Below are 5,000 nucleotides of genomic sequence, written 5' to 3'. Positions count from 1 at the left end.
CTTATAATTCTTTCTGTCTGACGACAAGCAGCAGCAGCAGCAGCAGCAGCAGCAGCAGCAACAGAATAAGAGAAGTAAAATAAAACGCTTTCACACCTGCTGCCATACCACCCTCAAAGTGCCCGATCTCGTCTGGTCTCGGAAGCTAAGCAGGGTTGGGCCTGGTTAGTACTTGGATGGGAGACCACCAGGGAATACCAGGTGTTGTAGGCTTTTTCTTTTCTCACAGTCCGGGGAGAGCTTTTTGCCATGTGTTTCTTGCTCATCATCAAAGCTTTAAACCCTTATGTGAACCTTCTCACCTTCTCTGTCCTGTCCCAGGGCTTATAATTCTTTCTGTCTGACGACAAGCAGCAGCAGCAGCAGCAGCAGCAGCAGCAGCAGCAGAAGAATAAGAGAAGTAAAATAAAAGTCTTCCACACCTGCGGCCATACCACCCTGAAAGCGCCTGATCTCGTCTGATCTCGGAAGCTATGCAGGGTTGGGCTTGGTTAGTACCTGGATGGGAGACCGCCTGGGAATACCAGGTGTTGTAGGCTTTTTCTTTTCTCACAGTCCGGGGAGAGCTTTTTGCCATGTGTTTCTTGCTCATCATCAAAGCTTTAAACCCTTATTTGAACCTTCTCACCTTCTCTGTCCTGTCCCAGGGCTTATAATTCTTTCTGTCTGACGACAAGCAGCAGCAGCAGCAGCAGCAGCAGCAGCAGCATCAACAGAATAAGAGAAGTAAAATAAAACACTGTCACACCTGCGGCCATACCACCCTGAAAGTGCCCGATCTCATCTGATCTCGGAAGCTAAGTGGGGTTGGGCCTGGTTAGTACCTGGATGGGAGACTGCCTGGGAATACCAGGTGTTGTAGGCTTTTTCTTTTCTCACAGTCCGGGGAGAGCTTTTTGCCATGTGTTTCTTGCTCATCATCAAAGCTTTAAACCCTTATTTGAACCTTCTCACCTTCTCTGTCCTGTTCCAGGGCTTATAATTCTTTCTGTGTGACGACAAGCAGCAGCAGCAGCAGCAGCAGCAGCAGCAGCAGCAGCAGCAGCAGCAGCAGCAGCAGCAGCAGCAGCAGCAGCAGCAGTAGCAGCAGCAGCAGTAGCAGCAGCAGCAGCAACAGAATAAGAGAAGTAAAATAAAACACTTTCACACCTGCTGCCATACCACCCTCAAAGTGCCCGATCTCGTCTGATCTCCGAAGCTAAGCAGGGTTGGGCCTGGTTAGTACCTGGATGGGAGACCATCTGGGAATACCAGGTGTTGTAGGCTTTTTCTTTTCTCACAGTCCGGGGAGAGCTTTTTGCCATGTGTTTCTTGCTCATCATCAAAGCTTTAAACCCTTATGTGAACCTTCTCACCTTCTCTGTCCTGTCCCAGGGCTTATAATTCTTTCTGTCTGACGACAAGCAGCAGCAGCAGCAACAGAATAAGAGAAGTAAAATAAAACAGTTTCACACCTGCGGCCATACTACCCTGAAAGCACCCGATCTCGGAAGCTACGCAGGGTTGGGCCTGGTTAGTACCTGGATGGGAGACCACCTGGGAATACCAGGTGTTGTAGGCTTTTTCTTTTCTCACAGTCCGGGGAGAGCTTTTTGCCATGTGTTTCTTGCTCATCATCAAAGCTTTAAACCCTTATTTGAACCTTCTCACCTTCTCTGTCCTGTCCCAGGGCTTATAATTCTTTCTGTCTGATGACAAGCAGCAGCAGCAGCAGCAGCAGCAGCAGCAGCAGCAGCAGAAGAAGAATAAGAGAAGTAAAATAAAAATCTTCCACACCTGCGGCCATACCACCCTGAAAGCGCCTGATCTCGTCTGATCTCGGAAGCTATGCAGGGTTGGGCTTGGTTAGTACCTGGATGGGAGCCTGCCTGGGAATACCAGGTGTTGTAGGCTTTTTCTTTTCTCACAGTCCGGGGAGAGCTTTTTGCCATGTTTTTCCTGCTCATCATCAAAGCTTTAAACCCTTATTTGAACCTTCTCACCTTCAGAATAAGAGAAGTAAAATAAAAAGCTTTCGCACCTGTGGTCTTACCACCGTGGAAGCGCCCGATCTTGTCTGATCTCAGAAGCTAAGCAGGTTTGGGCCTGGTTAGTACTTGGATGGGAGACCTCCTGGGAATACCAGGTGTTGTAGGCTTTTTCTTTTCTCACAGTCCGGGGAGAGCTTTTTGCCATGTGTTTCTTGCTCATCATCAAAGCTTTAAACCCTTATGTGAACCTTCTCACCTTCTCTGTCCTGTCCCAGGGCTTATAATTCTTTCTGTCTGACGACAAGCAGCAGCAGCAGCAACAGAATAAGAGAAGTAAAATAAAACAGTTTCACACCTGCGGCCATACCACCCTGAAAGCACCCCATCTCGGAAGCTACGCAGGGTTGGGCCTGGTTAGTATCTGGATGGGAGACCGCCTGGGAATAACAGGTGTTGTAGGCATTTTCTTTTCTCACAGTCCGGGGAGAGGTTTTTGCCATGTGTTTCTTGCTCATCATCCAAGCTTTAAACCCTTATTTGAACCTTCTCACCTTCTCTGTCCTGTCCCAGGGCTTATAATTCTTTCTGTCTGACGACAAGCAGCAGCAGCAGCAGAATAAGAGAAGTAAAATAAAACACTTTCACACCTGTAGCCATACCACCCTGAAAGTGCCCGATCTCGTCTGATCTTGGAAGCTAAGCAGGGTTGGGCCTGGTTAGTACCTGGATGGGAGACCGCCTGGGAATACCAGGTGTTGTAGGCTTTTTCTTTTCTCACAGTCCGGGGAGAGCTTTTTGCCATGTGTTTCTTGCTCATCATCAAAGCTTTAAACACTTATGTGAACCTTCTCACCTTCTCTGTCCTGTCCCAGGGCTTATAATTCTTTCTGTCTGACGACAAGCAGCAGCAGCAGCAGCAGCAGCAGAAGAATAAGAGAAGTAAAATAAAAATCTTCCACACCTGCGGCCATACCACCCTGAAAGCGCCTGATCTCGTCTGATCTCGGAAGCTATGCAGGGTTGGGCTTGGTTAGTACCTGGATGGGAGACCGCCTGGGAATACCAGGTGTTGTAGGCTTTTTCTTTTCTCACAGTCCGGGGAGAGCTTTTTGCCATGTTTTTCCTGCTCATCATCAAAGCTTTAAACCCTTATTTGAACCTTCTCACCTTCTCTGTCCTGTCCCAGGGCTTATAATTCTTTCTGTCTGACGACAAGCAGCAGCAGCAACAGAATAAGAGAATTAAAATAAAAAACTTTCGCACCTGTGGCCATACCACCGTGGAAGCACCCGATCTTGTCTGATCTCAGAAGCTAAGCAGGTTTGGGCCTGGTTAGAACCTGGATGGGAGACAGCCTTGGAATACCAGGTGTTGTAGGCTTTTTCTTTTCTCACAGTCCGGGGAGAGCTTTTTGCCATGTGTTTCTTGCTCATCATCAAAGGTTTAAACCCTTATTTCAACCTTCTCACCTTCTCTGTCCTGTCCCAGGGCTTATAATTCTTTCTGTCTGACGACAAGCAGCAGCAGCAGCAGCAACAGAATAAGAGAAGTAAAACAAAACGCTGTCACACCTGCGGCCATACCACCCTAAAAGCGCCTGATCTCGTCTTATCTCGGAAGCTAAGCGTGGTTGGGCCTGGTTAGTACCTGGATGGGAGACTGCCTGGGAATACCAGGTGTTGTAGGCTTTTTCTTTTCTCACAGTCCGGGGAGAGCTTTTTGCCATGTGTTTCTTGCTCATCATCAAAGCTTTAAACCCTTATTTGAACCTTCTCAACTTCTCTGTCCTGTCCCAGGGCTTATAATTCTTTCTGTCTGACGACGACAAGCAGCAGCAGCAGCAGCTGCAGCAGCAGCAGCTGCAGCAGCAGCAGCAGCAGCAGCAGCAGCAGCAACAGAATAAGAGAAGTAAAATAAAACACTTTCACACCTTCGGCCATACCACCCTGAAAGCGCCTGATCTCGGAAGCTAAGCGGGGTTGGGCCTGGTTAGTACCTGGATGGGAAACTGCCTGGGAATACCAGGTGTTGTAGGCTTTTTCTTTTCTCACAGTCCGGGGAGAGCTTTTTGCCATGTGTTTCTTGCTCATCATCAAAGCTTTAAACCCTTATTTGAACCTTCTCACCTTCTCTGTCCTGTCCCAGGGCTTATAATTCTTTCTGTCTGACGACAAGCAGCAGCAGCAGCAGCAGCAGCAGCAACAGAATAAGAGAAGTAAAATAAAACACTTTCACACCTTCGGCCATACCACCCTGAAAGCGCCCGCTCTTGTCTGATCTCGGAAGCTAAGCAGGGTTGGACCTGGTTAGTACCTGGATGGGAGACTGCCTGGGAATACCAGGTGTTGTAGGCTTTTTCTTTTCTCACAGTCCGGGGAAAGCTTTTTGCCATGTGTTTCTTGCTCATCATCAAAGCTTTAAACCCTTATTTGAACCTTCTCACCTTCTCTGTCCTGTCCCAGGGCTTATAATTCTTTCTGTCTGACGACAAGCAGCAGCAGCAGCAGCAGCAGCAGCAGCAGCAGCAACAGAATAAGAGAAGTAAAATAAAAAGCTTTCACACCTGCAGCCATACCGCCCTGGAAGCGCCCAATCTCGTCTGACCTCGGAAGCTAAGCAGGGTTGGGCCTGGTTAGTACCTACATGGGAGACCGCCTGGGAATACCAGGTGTTGTAGGCTTTTTCTTTTCTCACAGTCCGGGGAGAGCTTTTTGCCATGTGTTTCTTGCTCATCATCAAAGCTTTAAACCCTTATTTGAACCTTCTCTGTCCTGTCCCAGGGCTTATAATTCTTTCTGTCTGACGACAAGCAGCAGCAGCAGCAGCAGCAGCAGCAGCAGCAGCAGCAGCAGCAGCAGCAGCAGCAGCAGCAGCAGCAGCAGCAGCAGCAGCAGCAGCAGCAGCAGCAGCAGCAGCAGCAGCAGCAGCAGCATAAGAGAAGTAAAATAAAACACTTTCACACCTGCGGCCATACCACCCTGAAAGTGCCTGATCTCGGAAGCTAAGCAGGGTTGGGCCTGGTTAGTACCT

General features: G+C 48.7%; 6 non-coding genes and 10 pseudogenes across 6 annotated transcripts; all 16 read left to right on the top strand.

The window, feature by feature from the left end:
- Positions 1-94: 94 nt before the first annotated feature.
- LOC128486870 (5S ribosomal RNA) lies at positions 95-213 on the top strand. Its single transcript, XR_008353143.1, has one exon. It is a non-coding gene; the product is annotated as a 5S ribosomal RNA (ribosomal RNA).
- A 207-nt stretch (positions 214-420) lies between these two features.
- Positions 421-539, top strand: LOC128486664 (5S ribosomal RNA). The gene has a single exon (XR_008352949.1). It is a non-coding gene; the product is annotated as a 5S ribosomal RNA (ribosomal RNA).
- A 207-nt stretch (positions 540-746) lies between these two features.
- LOC128486439 (5S ribosomal RNA) lies at positions 747-865 on the top strand. Its single transcript, XR_008352736.1, has one exon. It is a non-coding gene; the product is annotated as a 5S ribosomal RNA (ribosomal RNA).
- Positions 866-1,147: 282 nt separating this feature from the next.
- Positions 1,148-1,266, top strand: LOC128486962 (uncharacterized; annotated as a pseudogene).
- A 186-nt stretch (positions 1,267-1,452) lies between these two features.
- On the top strand, positions 1,453-1,561 carry LOC128487494 (uncharacterized; annotated as a pseudogene).
- Positions 1,562-1,774: 213 nt separating this feature from the next.
- On the top strand, positions 1,775-1,893 carry LOC128486992 (uncharacterized; annotated as a pseudogene).
- A 125-nt stretch (positions 1,894-2,018) lies between these two features.
- Positions 2,019-2,137, top strand: LOC128487501 (uncharacterized; annotated as a pseudogene).
- Positions 2,138-2,323: 186 nt separating this feature from the next.
- LOC128487816 (uncharacterized) lies at positions 2,324-2,432 on the top strand (annotated as a pseudogene).
- Positions 2,433-2,615: 183 nt separating this feature from the next.
- On the top strand, positions 2,616-2,734 carry LOC128486351 (5S ribosomal RNA). The gene has a single exon (XR_008352652.1). It is a non-coding gene; the product is annotated as a 5S ribosomal RNA (ribosomal RNA).
- A 195-nt stretch (positions 2,735-2,929) lies between these two features.
- Positions 2,930-3,048, top strand: LOC128486663 (5S ribosomal RNA). Its single transcript, XR_008352948.1, has one exon. It is a non-coding gene; the product is annotated as a 5S ribosomal RNA (ribosomal RNA).
- Positions 3,049-3,231: 183 nt separating this feature from the next.
- Positions 3,232-3,350, top strand: LOC128487825 (uncharacterized; annotated as a pseudogene).
- Positions 3,351-3,539: 189 nt separating this feature from the next.
- On the top strand, positions 3,540-3,658 carry LOC128487543 (uncharacterized; annotated as a pseudogene).
- A 240-nt stretch (positions 3,659-3,898) lies between these two features.
- Positions 3,899-4,007, top strand: LOC128487734 (uncharacterized; annotated as a pseudogene).
- A 198-nt stretch (positions 4,008-4,205) lies between these two features.
- On the top strand, positions 4,206-4,324 carry LOC128487003 (uncharacterized; annotated as a pseudogene).
- Positions 4,325-4,531: 207 nt separating this feature from the next.
- On the top strand, positions 4,532-4,650 carry LOC128486750 (5S ribosomal RNA). Its single transcript, XR_008353032.1, has one exon. It is a non-coding gene; the product is annotated as a 5S ribosomal RNA (ribosomal RNA).
- A 280-nt stretch (positions 4,651-4,930) lies between these two features.
- The window catches only part of LOC128487429 (uncharacterized), a 109-nt pseudogene continuing 39 nt past the window's right edge, over positions 4,931-5,000 (top strand).

This window comes from Spea bombifrons, chromosome 3 (assembly GCF_027358695.1).
Source record: "Spea bombifrons isolate aSpeBom1 chromosome 3, aSpeBom1.2.pri, whole genome shotgun sequence".
Lineage (NCBI taxonomy): Eukaryota > Metazoa > Chordata > Amphibia > Anura > Pelobatidae > Spea > Spea bombifrons.
The sequence above is the reverse complement of the archived record's forward strand: the minus strand, read 5'-3'. Positions and strand labels throughout refer to the sequence as shown.